This window comes from Rhinoderma darwinii, chromosome 4, assembly GCF_050947455.1.
Source record: "Rhinoderma darwinii isolate aRhiDar2 chromosome 4, aRhiDar2.hap1, whole genome shotgun sequence".
Taxonomy (NCBI): domain Eukaryota; kingdom Metazoa; phylum Chordata; class Amphibia; order Anura; family Rhinodermatidae; genus Rhinoderma; species Rhinoderma darwinii.
Window position 1 is genome coordinate 144,546,624 of NC_134690.1, and position 15,880 is coordinate 144,562,503.

At 40.8% G+C, this 15,880-nt stretch overlaps 1 long non-coding RNA gene across 2 annotated transcripts in view; it reads left to right on the plus strand.

Annotated features, from left to right (window-relative positions):
• The first annotated feature begins 1,723 nt into the window (after positions 1–1,723).
• LOC142760878 (uncharacterized) overlaps positions 1,724–15,880 on the plus strand; it is a 51,653-nt gene continuing 37,496 nt past the window's right edge. Inside the window, exon 1 of one of the 2 annotated variants that reach the window (XR_012883440.1) lies at positions 1,724–1,870. This is a non-coding gene — a long non-coding RNA (uncharacterized LOC142760878). The remainder of the gene's footprint in view (positions 1,871–15,880) is intronic. The other variant, XR_012883441.1, reaches the window with a different exon arrangement.

The window sequence follows — 15,880 nt, forward strand, 5'->3', positions numbered from 1 at the left end:
CAGAACTGATATCTGACCTTTATTTGGTGACTGCATTATTTAGAGGTATACTATAAAACATAGCGTTGAGTCGCTGTATCTAAGCCTGCCATATTATAAAATTTGTCTTGTAAATATGCTGTCTCCGATATACGTTATTTCATTTTTATCTTATTTTTTTTTTTTCATTTTATCCAATATACACCCCTAAAATGTATATTGAAAACTGAAGATGATGCAATTCCCTAATGACTTTTAGAGATGTTTCCATGTCCCAAAATCATTCCAACACAAGGCAAAGATAGAAGAGGATCTGACCGAAGAGGCTTGGTTTGTTCATCTAAAACATGGACAGTCATTCATTCTTCTGCTGCACGGGAAATGTCTGGCTGGCCATGGCGATAACCGCTGATCACCAAGGGGCAGGTTTATTTGTAAAAACTGGTTTTCTGCATCTCTTCCTCTTCGCATCAAGGCGTAGGCATACACTCAGCCAGCAGACAACCTATTGCCAGGCTTTGTATATGCAGATCCCAACAATTCCAGACATTTGTATTCATATGCAGTATCTCAGTGGTCTTACGAGGAATATGTAAATTGAAGAAGCGAAATTCACATATCTCTTTGCTTTATATTGAAAAAGGATGTAGGGTTGCGGGGGCATATTCAGGAGTTTCTCATAGGTGGGGTTGTTCAATAAAAACCTTTTTTGAATATAATTTTGCAACTTTAGCCATACATCAGCCAGTCCAGACCCGTAGTATGAAGCTCAGCTGGCTGCCTGGCTCTCCTTCTCTCCCTAGCTCCAGCTCTTGTCACTGGCTGCTCACCCTCCCCATCCCGGAGCTCGCCTTTCTCCTGCTCCTCAGTCTTTCCAGTGCTCAATTACTTCACAGCTCAACCCTTGTTTTAGGTTTCTTTCAGCAATTTTACACAGACTTCCCCCTCTCCAATGTTCCAATGTTCAAGCAGGGGGAAGTTTGTTTAAAGTAGCTGAAAGAAAGCTAAAACAAGTGACTAGGCTGTGGCCAGCGCTCAGGTGGAGGGGGTGGCTGGTTAAAGTCTCCCCTCCTCCCCAAACACCGGCTGCGGCCCAGCTTCTTGGCTTCTGTTTTTTTCCAGCAAGTTTACACACACACACTACCCTCTTTCTGTAAGTGCTCGGAGTCTGTGTACAAGTGGCTGTGCAGCTCAATGATTAGGCACCAATCGACAAAGGGGCAGTTTAACCCTATAACCGTGCATGCTCTTGTAGGATTTATCCCTTGCAAAAACATGGGGCTGAATCAATTAACAACCAATGTCTGCAGTCCCGAGCCTAAAACACCAGTCACAAAATAATAAAATAATCTAAATTACTGTCCTGTAATAGTAGACCAAACCTCACAGTTTCACCATCATCACATAATCAACCTTTTTATTAAAATTGTCGGAATGATTAAAAATATTGCTGAGAATAGGATAACAGAATATAACATTATCACTAATGCAAATAATAAGATTACATTTATTGCTTTGTAGCACAGTGAACTACTTTTGCGGAGAATGAATAACTACTGTATATACAAAAATGCTTTAAATTACCACATTTATTCCAATTAAGACTATATCTCATGAAACCTTTTAGGATTTAAGGGTTTATTTTCTCTGAAATCACTATTGTTGATGTTGTTCCATAAATTGCGTATAATAATAGAATTGTTTTCCTATTTCTTTACAGCATTTCCAACAATTCTACCGCTGGTTTTGTAAAATTGCCTATTTTGATGATGGATAGTAGAATGGTGTCTTCTGTGCAATGCATTACAAATCATGTTGCTAATTTCATCACGAATAGAAGAATGTTACAAAAGACAGCAGGCATTTGATAGCAGATGATCAACAACTACAGGTAGGGCCTGTGTGCAAGTAATGGAATGGTAGCATGGGATAAAAGAGACAGTGGAATAAAAATTCTGAAAGCTTTTCCAGAGAGAGGTCTTATGTTTCATAAATTAACTTTTCTTTAGAATCACTGCTTCTTAAAACCATCTTCTGTTGTGTGTAGGGCTCATGAACACTGCATGCTGTGTGTTATTTGTTCAGTGTGCGTCTGTGTAATACAAGATGACAGGATATTAAGGTTATTTCAGGTTCTACTGTCTCCAAGGGTCATAAACCTTCTGCTATGAATGGTAATCTTTTCTAGCAGTCCTAAGTGTAACTGTATAAGTAGGCCAATCGCTTTAGTATTGCCTTTACATTTACAACTGAGGAAAATGAATCAAACTAATTTATTGCTGATACTAGACCATAACGATCCAGATAGTGTTATCATTTAATAATTTTTAAAAAATGGTACCAGAGAAAGTATCAAGTTATTTCTTTGGTGTCGTTGGTTAAATCTATGAAATAATACCTGCTCAGAACCTCTGTAGGATAAATACATGGTATGGAAAATTGACCAATTGATATTTTTACATCTTGTCCATCATACTTAGCTGATGTGAAAAAGTTCAACCATTTCCCTTATGGTCTCACTCTCAAAAATGTCTGCTGCTCCCCTGATGAACACCAGCGAGTATCTGTTGGCTGTCTCCGCTGTCATGGCTAAAACCTTTCCAAAGCACAGCTGCTTCTGTTTCCTCTCCTCCAACTTGTCTAATCCTGATGTTTCCATATCTGTGTTTGCAAGGTCCCCTGTCATGGAATTTACATTGTTTATTTCTGCTACACTTTCTAAAGCGTGTTACTGTCATCTGAATGTCCTTCTCTTGCAATCCATCCTTATTTTACTGTTTATACTGTTAATACCTCATGCGAACTACCTTTAAAAATCAATACCATGAGACATGCACAGGACTGCACAATCTGCACTTGTGAAGGTCCGTATAGTGTCTTATTTTTGACTGATATGTTGCCATATGGTGTTTCATGAGTTCCGATATATTTTCTTCTTCAAACTTGCCAGCAGTTTGGTGAAGAAAATCTGTACTTGTACATTACTTTTATGGAGGATTTACACAGCTCCGAATGCATGGATGTGATTTTTCAGTATCCATTGACTACTCTGGAAAAATCGGCACTCATACAGCATCCAATGGAACATGCCAAGATTCCTTTTGATACTGTGGCGCATGTCTATGCAAACATATGGCAGAACATAAAGGTACATAAACATCCAAAGGATAACATTACTGCCCTATTATGGCTCCGTAGATGTCAGAAGTTGTATGGAGCACTAATACAGACATGTGCATGAACTCTAGGGATATATTTATGCCAAGTTTTTGGGCTACATCGAAAGGATAAGTTTGGTTAGTAAAAAAAGTTGTACAAATGCATCCTGTGACATACCCATGGGTTTCTAAGATAATCCTTTTGGCTTACGTTTGACAGCTTAACATCTGGATATTGTCTCTGGGCGGTATTGAAAAGTACAGTCTACCATGCAATTCAGTACAGCAGACAAAAAAGTTATACGTTAAGGTATATGTCTTTATTACAGTGATAGTCAATGGCAGACTACTGACATACAGTTGAATATATTTTTTCCATACAATTGAGTGTACATTTTTTCATAAGAAAGACAAATATGTATCCCTCAACTGCATGTCTCAAGTGTGGAAAATTGAGCCTATTTCATGGCCTTATCATTCCTCAGCTAGACCATTGTCCAACATTTCTACTTATTATTCAAATAATTAAATTGGATCTGTTTCAGTCCCGAATACAGCATCACGCACCCTCATTATAACTTCAAGACTTCTCCTGTGCTGCCACCTACACTCTGGTCTGTCTCAGACGATCAGACCAACTCCTTTTAAAGTTCATCTTCTTAGGGATTCTAATCAATATCTCATAATTGTATTTCAGTTACGACAGCAGCTTGTGGGCCATAAAGAAACTTACAAACCTATCTCTTCACCAAAATCTGCTGTCATTTTAACTTTACTACACTTTTTTACTCAGCAGTAAATTTTCTCTTATTATTGCACATATACTGTCTGAGTGACTGATATATATACCATTCTTTATACTGTATTTCCCAATTACACTTACAATGGGCTGGTCATGTGGACAAAGTGAGTACTATGGACCTATAGAAAAGGGAGAGAACCTCCAGCTCACCGGTGTGCGTCTCCTGGCAGCGTCAGTCGGATCCCCGCGACGGCCCGCGGTGTAAGACAGCAATTGTAGAGAAGAATTGATCCAGCGCTGGTAATGATTTAAAAGGGAAAACGAAGTCCCATGTTTATTGGAAAAAAGTAAAACAGAAGGGAGACGCAGTCCCAAGGTGTAAGTAGTCAGGGCTTGAGCCTGAGCCTACGCGTTTCGAACACAGTCTGCGTTCTTAGTCATGGCAAATGAGTTGATAACCGTGTGTCTGAGATATCCCTATATGCTAAGCAATCAGCTGGTGAGGCCAATATGCAAATTATGGTAATTGGTAGATACCGTGAATTGAGGAGTGGCTAATGAATATGGTATGAATAGATGTAAATTAAACCATTGCCATCATATATATATTATATATACATTGTTGGTGCAGTTTGATATAAAAGATAAAGAGTATAAATATAACAATAGCGTTGATGGTAGTGGGTAATGAGCCCGTTTGTCATAAATGAATGCATACGGAAAAAACTGAGACACACGGCCTTGTTGGTACTTATGCATACATGAAAAGCAAACATAACATGTTGACAAATCGAAACATTAAAAGTGTGAGAAGGTATAAACGGATTAAAAAAGAAATGAAGAAAAGATCGATAGTGCTGTATTTATAATGTAGTATAATGGACTACTCATAGTCTGTGGTTATTCAAAAAACCTATCTTAATAGTTGTTCAAGAAATCTATCATTATGAGACCGATGCGCATTATATTGGGTAATTTAGTTGTGATAAATAATAAGAGTATCAAGAATTGCGTGTGGCTCAAAAATATAAGCCCAAATGTACGTCAGGAAGCCTGTTGATATCACAGAGGAGCACCTCTGTAGTTGAACAGACCGCAGATGATAAAGAGCTATTGAGAAAATGCACATTAACGCAACAAAATGGGTGTGAATATGGTCTAATAATGTATGCAAATAAATGAACTGCATTTGCTAATGAAGGGAGCATCAAATTAAATCAGATAAAAACAGCTGATAGTTAATGGTGGTAATGTTATGAAGGAAAATAACAGAATATCAGAATAAAAGAATGAGAAATGTAAATTAAACCTTCACGAAAAGACATTCAGTGAGTTCGATGACATGACTCAATATACTAAGGTGCGTTTTGTAGCCAGTCGATGTATGTCACATTGTCACAAATTAATGTAATAATAAATATTGCTAATTGCATACCAAAAGAGCCCCTATAAATGAGTAAACGATAATTGTATATATAACTATAAAAGAACATGTGCAAATAACATTGTTATATTGTCGTAAATTCATATAATGAAGTAAGAGGCTGTTGACAAAAAAGGAATTAAACATTAACGTAACTCAGTGAGTGTGAGTATGTTCTGATAATATATATGAATAAATGGAATGCATAGACTGATATAGGAAACATTAATTCAAATAAGATGAAACCGGCTATTAGTTGATGATAATAATGTTATTATAAGGGAAAGTAACCTAATGTCAAGAATAGAGACTGTAAGTTTAGAATCACAAGAAGTATGCCATAAATTCATTGTCAAAATTGAGTGTGCGGTCTTATGTTGCCATTGGATGCGTATCAAACTATGCTGTTCAGAAAGGTGAGCATTAACATGTCATAGTAAGTGTGATTGTAATTCAATAATAATATATATAAATGAAATGCGTTTTCTGGTGAGGAAGACACAAAATAAAGATAAATGAAGCCAATTAACGATGGATAATAATATCAATATGAGAATAAATGACACGATGTAAAAATAAAAGTGAAGAGTATATATATGATCTTGATCCTCATAGAAAAACATATAATCAATATAATGGCGTGGGTGCGTATTAATGATGACCAAATATGGCCAGTAAATATATGGCAGATTTAAATTGACCTTAGTACATATGGCAAATTGTAAGTATGTGGTCTCTTTATATATAATAAAATTGATGTGAAATGGCACGATACAATCAAGACTACAGTGAATGCCATGTAGGAAAAAATCCAACTCAAAACGAGGCCGAAAACACATGCAGACCAAGCCGCACAGAGATGCACCCCACGACCAGAGCCAGGAAACCCAACCACGACAAGTAAGTAACAAATGTGTTTGGATGATGGTATGAAAAGTCAAACAGAAGTTTTATGAATATATAAGGCTAATGGTAGCAATGTAATGATATAAACATGAAAATGTTGCCCTTAGTTGGTAAATGAAAATGTTAAAATTATCCACAATAGAGCCAGCATAGATAATGACAGTCAACACTGCTTGACTGAAAGGAAAATATCCATGCAGAGATTAAAATCGTATATTGTTAGAAGAAAAACAAATAATGGAACCCAATTACTGTCTATGCAAACCCTATTGGTAATGTGATTATGGGTACCCGATTAAGACAGAGTTATACGAGGGAAGACAAAGTCATGTATTAGTGAGCAAAAAATAATAATGATTAATTGGGTCTAATTGATGTTGTTGTATATATGTTTGTATATATGCTTGTTATCGTCAACAATAAGTATTAGATTCTATAATCTGGTTCATGTATATTTCAATATTTCAATAATGAAACATGAGATCCTTCCTGAGGTTGAGTCCTTTTGGGAAGCGAGTCTCCAAACTATAAATCCAAAAAGCCTCCCTTGTGAGTAAACGCTGTTTCAAATCTCCCCCTCTTTTTGTACCCCTTATTTTTTCAATAGCATATGTGGAAAAAGAGCTAACATTTCTATTATGGCAAGTCACAAAATGTCTGGCTGCATTGGAAATGTTGACAATAGATGGATTTCGTATATAACTGAGATGTTCCAATATGCGAATTTTGAGTTTCCTGGTAGTGCAGCCTACATATTTGAGTTTGCATATTGTACATTCGATGATATACACTACATGGTCACTGTTGCAGTTCATGTATGATTTAATTGTGAAAGTAGTGGTTTCTGAAGAGTTAGAGTATTGTTTGTTAGTTTTAGCAAAAGTGCAGACTTTGCAGGGATTAACCCCACATTTGTAAAATCCCTTATATGTTAGCCATGTAGGTTTTGGGTTATTAGTTGGTAGTAATGATGGAGACAGTATGTTGCCCAGGGTTTGTGCTCTGCGGGATACTATTCTACATCCATCTTTTAAGAGGTTCTCTAATTTTGGATCTTCGTACAGTAAGGGGATGTATTTCAACACCATATTTTTGATGGTATTGAACTGCTTGCTATATCGTAGTACGAGAGTTGGAGTGTTTTGACTTTGAATTGGAATAGTTTGGGTTTTATCCGTTAATATAAGAGAATCTCTATTTTTGGTTGCGACTATGTTTTTAGCCCTTGATAGGGTCCAGTCCTTATAGCCTCTTGCTTTTAACCTTTTACAGATGATAGACTCTTCTTTGGTATAACTCATATGGGAACTGCAATTGCGTTTGGCGCGTGTTAGTTCACCTATGGGAATGGCAGAAACAGTGTGCATGGGATGGCAGCTTAGTGCATGCAATATAGTGTTTCCTGATATTGGTTTGCAGTAGATGCAGTAGACTGGATGGTGTCACCAATTTTACATGTAAAACTCAGGTCTAGAAAATTAATGCACGTGGAGTGGAAATGAGAAGTGAATTTGAGATTGGATTTGTTGTTGTTCATAAATGATATGAACAACGGTATGGCAGATACATCTCCCTCCCATATGAGTAGGAGGTCATCAATGTATCTGCCATACCAATGAATGGAGTCAAGAAATGGGTTGGTTGGAGAATAGATGTAATGTTCCTCCCACCATGCCATGTTGAGATTGGCAATGGAGGGGGAGAATTTGGCCCCCATGGAAACTCCACATTTCTGTAGATAAAAATGATTTGTAAAACTAAAATAATTGTGCGTCATAAGATACTGAGTTATTTGTATCAGGAATGATTGCATGTTTGGGTCGTATCCACTGTATTTGTGGAGGTGATGCCTGAGGGCCTCTAGGGCAACATCTCGAGGGATGCTAGTATAAAGGGCAACGACGTCACAGGTAAGCCAGGTGAAATCACGATGCCAAGTTTTCTTATGGAATGCCTGTAGGACATCCTTGGTGTCCTTGAGATATCCCGGAGTTCTGATAACCAAAGGCTGGAGAAAAGTATCCAACCATTCAGATATCTTTTCTGTAAGAGAGCCTATACCCGAGACAATGGGTCGCATGGGAGGGGGATTCAAACCCTTGTGTGTTTTGGGAAGTGCATGAAGGATGGGAACTATCGGGTGTTCTACTAACAGATATTTAAGTTCTTTAGTTGTAAAAATGCCCAGATTTAAACCTTTATCTAATATCTGTTTTAGAGTGTTATGAAACATGTCAGTTGGATTTTGTTGTAGCTTGGTGTACGTATCTGTGTCATTTAACAATATCATGATTTGGTTGATGTACATATCCTTGTCTAACACCGTGACACTACCTCCCTTATCAGCCATGCGAATGACTATATCCTGGTTGTCATGTAAGGATTTAATTGCCTGTTTATCAAGTAATGTAAGGTTGTGTGAGGAGATGTCATTTTTGACTGTTTCTTGAATTTTGTGCAGCTCGCGTTCTACAATTTGCTGGAATGTGTCCATAGATTCTGTGCGAGAATGGATGGGGTAGAATCCTGGGTTCTTGGTTTCGAATTTAGATGCAGAAAGAGGAGATGAATTGGTATATTGTCCAGCTAAATCTTCCAGATGTAAAAGTGTGGTTTGTTCTTGAAACGATAATTTCCTATATACATTGACAGGTGAGGCTGTTGACAGTGTTTCTAGTGGGGAGATGGTTGAAGACTCTTGAGAGGTTGAGAAGTGTCTCTTAACGGTAAGATTGCGTACAAACTTGTTGATATCAAGCAAAGTGTGGAATAGATCAAAATTTGAGTTGGGTACGAAATTTAATCCCAGTGAGAGAACATGAATCTGAGCTTGAGTTAATGACACTGATGAGAGATTGACAACATCAAGAGTTCTTAGTATCTCTGGTTCCTCAGTCTGCGGGGCAATATGATGTCGGCTGGAATGATGCTTTCGGCCCCCCCTCCTCCCCCGTTTTTTGAAACATCTCGAGTGCGTTTATAGTTGGATCTTGATCGTTGGTTATATCTGGACGTGTCCGTGTCTGATTCTCCTTCTGCCCCATCTGTAGTTTCAGGTTCAGTGGAGCTGAAAATGACTCTGTGGGAGTTGAAGGAATGGTTGTGTGGAGAACGTCTGTTACTCAAAATGGATTTGGTCTTAAATCTGTTGTAATTGGCATGATGCCACGTATAGACTTCATTGTTGCTATAATCCTGGGTATCTCTATGAAACTTTGATTTTTTAGTTTCAGCAATTGATTTCTCCAATTGCTCCAGGTGATCTTCAGTGCGTTTCTGCAGCATAGCGAAGTCTGGTGAGCTGGAAAATGAATTGATCTCGTCCCTTACTTTACTGATGTCCTTTTGTAATTCCACTAGTTTGATATTCTCTTGCTTTGTAATGAGCCGCATGAGATTGAGTGAACAATCCGTCAAGATGTTATTCCATTCCTTTGAAAATTCATCCGAATAGTTGTGTGTAGGCATTTTTCTTAATCTCAGACCCCGAGGGATCATGACTACTGACTACTTACACCTTGGGACTGCGTCTCCCTTCTGTTTTACTTTTTTCCAATAAACATGGGACTTCGTTTTCCCTTTTAAATCATTACCAGCGCTGGATCAATTCTTCTCTACAATTACTATGGACCTACTGTGTCACCCCACTCATCTTTTATTTTATAGTCATTAAATATTGATTTGTTTTTAGTATTTGTCATTGTAAAGAGCTGCGGGATATGTTGGCAATATATGAATAAAGCTTGTTTATTATATTCCCCAGTATGACTATTTGCCATAGGGAAAACCATGACCAATTGTTCCTTCCCCATGAACAATTGTTGGTGTAAGGGCTTGTAAAGCATTCTATAATTGTTTCCTAGCACTATGTTATGGCTAAGATGTGTTCATGGTTTTGCCAAGCATCTATGAACAAGGGAACCCTGGTTAGGAAACACTGCCTTATTATATTGTATTCTACTGCATGACCTTTAACATTCTGAGAACCGAATTTACAAAATGGCCGAGTCACTGCCAGTATCAACTAATATGGCCAAAACCATTATAGTGTGTCCAGTCACAATATCTACAATAAAATTCACTAGTATAATTTTACCTGTTTCCATATCATCTGTAAAACTCTAATGGAGAGTGAAAGTATTTTCCTGGCTACTTCTTTGTGTAGAACAGGATTCCCTTCCTAAAAAAAACCCATAAAAAAAAGATAACTAAACACTTTACAATTAACTTTAGATATGCAAGCACCTTACTTCACATGTGGAAAGAATACATTCCAGCACAGACTTTGTTCTTTTAAGCTTCCTACTCCGTAACTCTATCTGTAGGATCATCATACTACTAGCAAACTACAAGTTCTTGGTTAGTTGATGATCTCATGTAGGTTGCGAGTCAATCTTATAGACTATCAAACCAAGTTTGACTTATGTGTTTTAGCTTGACAGGTCACAGATCATGTTGCTAGAAGGTTTCCATCAAGATTTGTATATCAAGTCAGGAATACATTCTAGATTAGTATTTGATTTTCCTCTTCTAGATGACCTAAAGTTAATAATAAGGACTGGAAAATTAAATATAAAGTCAAGGCTTGTATTTAGACGGCATTCCCAAAATATCTAGTGCTTGAGTGAAGAGACATATTCTGAGAAGATAAAAGAGAAGGCTTGAGATAAAATAACCTGCAATGGCCCTGTCTCTAAGCTTTAAAATATACTTTTTATGTTATTGATTTTCATTCAAGTCCCTGGAGAGTCCAAGCACAGTAGGCCATATAACAAGAAGACAAAATTCTACTTTGTGAACAGAATTTTATCTTACGGTATGTTCTCAAAGGAAACTGTATCAAGATTACTTGGTAAGGATTAAATATTTTTTTTAAACTAAATTGGACCATGAGAACATCTTACAAAGGGAGTTGTGTGGTCATTAGTGATGCAATACCCATCACATTTAGAAGCTGATGTGAATTAATGGAGGAAAACATTCAGGCTTATCATGACCATCACAATTGAATTCTTTTCACAACTGCTAAGGATTAAATAGAAATTGTAATGTTTTCTCTGAATCAATATATAGAGAAAGACTTTGTGGAAATTCAACAGCATATTACAGAGTGTTAAATGTTTTTCATGAAATGGTATACTATACTCAAAAGTGCAGACAAAAAAAAACACTTAAAAAAACTGTACAGCCAATGTATCATGATAGTAAACACAGCTGTAAATGTTGTTTAACCCCTCAAAGACCGCCGTATAGCCTTTTTACGGCGGCCGTTCGGAGTAGTTCTTCTGAAGTAGCTTTTCACGGCGGCACTTCAGAAGAACTTTTCCCGCATCGGGCGGGGAGCTCCTGAAACCCGGGCTGTTACGAACAGCCTCAGGCTTCAGGGCAACGATCGGAGACCAGTATCGGTGGTTTCCGATCATATTTAAACCCTCATGTGGCGCTCAATAGTGATTGCCTGTTAGGCCATGCCAGAGGCCATGACAGATGGCTGTCAGTTTTACACTGACAGGCAATAATACAATGCAATTCAGGAGTATTGCAGTGTATTATAAAAGCGATCAAAAGATCGCAGAGTAGAGTTACACTGCGTATCCGCCCTGTTGGCCACAGGGAATTCTGAATTCTGCGGTGGTTTTTCGCCTAGAATGTCCGCTGTGGAAAATTGCAGCATTTAGCCGGCCTGCTAGCAGGCTGGCCTCTTGAGATGACGTTTCATCCCAGGAGACCTCTGCAGCCTGTGATTGGCTGCAGTGGCGGTCACATGGTATGAAACGTCATCCTAGGAAGCTGGCCCTCTCATGTTATCCAGGCTGGCCTCCTGGGATTACGGTTCATCCCATGTGACCGCTGCTACAGCCTGTGATTGGCTGCAGCATTCACAAGGGATGAAACGTCATCCCAAGAGGCCGGCGTGGAGGAAGAAACACAGACTTCTGGGTAAGTATAACATTTTTTTATTCTGAGTTGTGTTTTTTGTGGTGGATTCACTGCGATTCTGCCACAATAAATGCAACAACTTCTATTTGTTGCGGGTTTTACCTCCCATTGAATTCAATGGGGAAAACCTGCAACAAATAAGCAGCATCTATGCAAATACAACAGACGTGCTGTGGAATGCAAGACAATAAAAATTGTCTTGCATGAAACTGGTCAGGAGGCCTGTGGGAGAGGCACGTGAGGCTGTGTGAAATAACATAGTATAAGTGTGGTCTCTGGGAGATAAGTAAAAACCTGTAAAGGAGTTACCCCTGGTTGGTTAAGTCCTTCCACTTGTTAAACATTTTGTAACAATTAAGGTATTCTGCCCCGTTATGTGTTGTAACCACCGAGATTGTGTGCCTCTTCTGAGAGTTGTAACCGTTAAGTTTATTGTTCCTCAAAAATAGACATAACCATAATAACTATGTGCCACTGTACTTGCAGCTGTGTTCAGTAAAGTTAAACGGTGCAAACTTGACTTGGTCTTCTGGAACCAATCCAAGAACCCCACATTACTTGCTGGATCCTTGTCACTTTAGAGTATGGAAAATGCATACAAGTAGTTAGTTGTCCATTTCTGTGCAATCGTTTCCAGAAAGCCGACATCTATTTTAGTTGTTTACTTTTATACACTTTTTATGTCATGTTTATGTAATTTTTACACAAAAACACAGAAGAAAACTCCAATCTTACTGTATTGTACCTTCTTTGAGCTGTATATACCGTTCAGGCATAACTTTAAAATAACATGCCTAATATAGTATAGGCCCCCCTTGTGCAATCAAAACAGCTCTGACCTGTGTCTAGACTTCTGAACGTGTCATGTGGTATCTGGCACTAAGACTTTAGCAGCAGATCCTTTGAGATCTAGGGAATTTTGAGGCCAAGTCAACACCTTGATTTCTTTGTCATGATTCTCACGTTTTTCCTGAATAATTTTTGCAGATTGGCATGGCGCATCATCCTGCCGAAAATGGCCGTTGCCATAAAAAGGTGTACTTGGTTTGCAACAACGTGCTAAGTGTCACAGTAACCTCCACATGAATGCCAGCACCCAAGGTTTCCGTGCAGAACATTGCTCAGAGCATCACACTGCCTCCCCTGGCTTACTGTCACGGACACTGGGTTTGTGGACCCACTAGGCCCTCCGCCGTAGCGGGGAGGCAGCTGACCAGGTCACAGTCTATGTGAAAGTATGATAGCAAACAGTAATGCTTAGGTACCTGAAATAGTCCGGACGGTGACTGTGGCTTCAGCACGGATGGAGGCAGGTGCGGAAAGTGGCGCCAGACGTGGCGGGCAGTATCCGATGAGCAGATGGCACTTGACGTGGCAGATGACACCTGACGTGGCAGATGGCACTTGACGTGGCAGATGGCACTTGGCGTGGCAGATGGCACTTGACGTGGCAGATGACACTTGAACACGGGTAGGCACAGGAACAATGCGGAATACAGGAACGGTAACAGGGCACGGGTAACAGCTGGAACGGGAGACACTAAGGGACCATTTGCGAGACAGACAGGGAAAGACTAACAACGCTCATGCAAGGATCAGAAGGGCTGGGGCATTCTTATAGAGCAGGGAATCACGTGGGTTAATGATCATTGTTTTCATGTGCGCGCTGGCCCTTTAAGAGCGGGCGCGAGCGTGCGCGCGCACCCTACGGGACCCGGCCGGACGGAGCGGAAGTGAGCGCTGGCATCTCCTAGGAGGGAGACGGAGGCCAGCGCTCACAGATCCATGGCTGCGGGCATCGGGAGGTGAGTGAACCCGACGGCCCGCGGCCATGGGCGCTACAGTATCCCCCCTCTTACACCCCCTCTTCTTGGGGCCAGAGTGAGAGAGGAACTTTTTAATAAGAGCAGGAGCACTGAGGTTCTCTTCTGGCTCCCAGGACCTCTCCTCAGGACCAAACCCTCTCCAGTCCACCAGATAGAAAGTCCTTCCTCCTACCCTCTTGCGGTCCAGGATCTCCTTTACCTCGAATACATCAGAAGGACCGCTGGAAGCAACTGTGGAACTAGAGGTCTTGCTGTAGCGGTTCAGGACCACTGGTTTCAGGAGGGACACATGGAAGGAGTTAGGGATTCTGAGGGTAGGGGGCAGCCGCAGCTTATAGGAAACAGGGTTAATTTGTTGCAGGATCTCGAAGGGACCAAGGAACCTGGGAGCAAACTTGTATGAAGGCACCCTCAAGCGAATGTTTCGAGAGGACAGCCAGACTTTAGTCCCAGGAAGATACTGAGGCGGCTCTCTTCTTTTGGTATCTGCCTTACGCTTCATGCGATCTACCGCCTGCAAAATAGAGAACCGGATCTGTTGCCAGATTTGCAGGAAGTCCCCATATGCAGAGTCAGCAGCGGGTACCTGAGATGAAGTCGACACTGGAAGAGGAACTCTGGGATGTTGACTGTACACGATGTGAAACGGAGTGGAGGTGGTGGACTCACTTGTGTGGTTATTATATGAAAACTCCACCCATGGTAGAAGCTGTACCCAGTTATCGTGCTGTGAAGAGATGAAGTGGCGGAGGTAATTTTCCATGATCTGGTTGATCCTCTCAACTTGCCCATTGGACTGGGGGCGATAGGCAGAGGAAAAGTCCAAACTCACATCCAGGAGTTTACAGAGGGCTCTCCAGAACTTGGAGGTAAACTGAACCCCCCGGTCGGACACAATGTGAAGAGGCAAGCCATGCAAGCGGAAGATGTGCTGAATGAAGAAGCTTGCCAGTCGAGGAGCAGAGGGTAGGCCGGTTAGCTGGATAAAATGTGCCATCTTAGAGAACCGGTCCACCACCACCCAGATGGTGTTGCATCCTGCTGAGAGAGGAAGGTCCGTGATGAAGTCCATAGCGATGTGCTGCCAGGGGGCACTGGGTACAGGCAGGGGTTGAAGCAGGCCGGCAGGCTTGCTGTGAGCCACCTTGTTAGAGGCACACCCCGTGCAAGCAGAGACAAAGTCCAGAACATCTTTAGGTAGCGTGGGCCACCAGAAGTGACGAGCGACCAGGTCTTGGGTTTTACGGACACCAGCGTGCCCAGCCAGTTTAGAACTGTGTCCCCAGCGGAGAATTCTTTTTCTGTCAGCCAACCGAACAAAAGTTCTCCCTGGAGGGATATTTCTAAGCTGCAGAGGATTGGCGGTGACAACGCAGGATGGGTCTATGATCGTCTGAAGGGACTCCACCGTGTCTTCCGTTTCGAATGATCTGGACAGGGCATCGGCCCTCACGTTCTTGTCCGCAGGACGGTAGTGGAGCAGAAATTGGAAACGGGTGAAGAACAGTGACCACCTGGCTTGACAAGGATTCAGTCTTTGAGCGGACTGAAGGTAAGTGAGATTCTTGTGGTCGGTGAAGATCAGGATGGGGTGAGCAGCGCCCTCCAGAAGATGTCTCCACTCCTCCAGGGCCAATTTGATAGCCAGTAGCTCCCGATCTCCAATGGAATAATTGCGCTCAGCAGAGGAAAACAGTCTTGAGTAGTAGCCACACACTACTGCCTTTCCTTTGGAGCTCCTCTGGAACAGAAGTGCGCCTGCACCAACAGAGGAAGCGTCCACTTCCAGTGAGAACTGCCGAGATATGTCAGGGTGATGGAGGATCGAAGCTGAAGTGAAGGCTTTCTTGAGGCTAATGAATGCGGACTCTGCCTCCGGAGTCCACACCTTGGCGTTCACACCCTT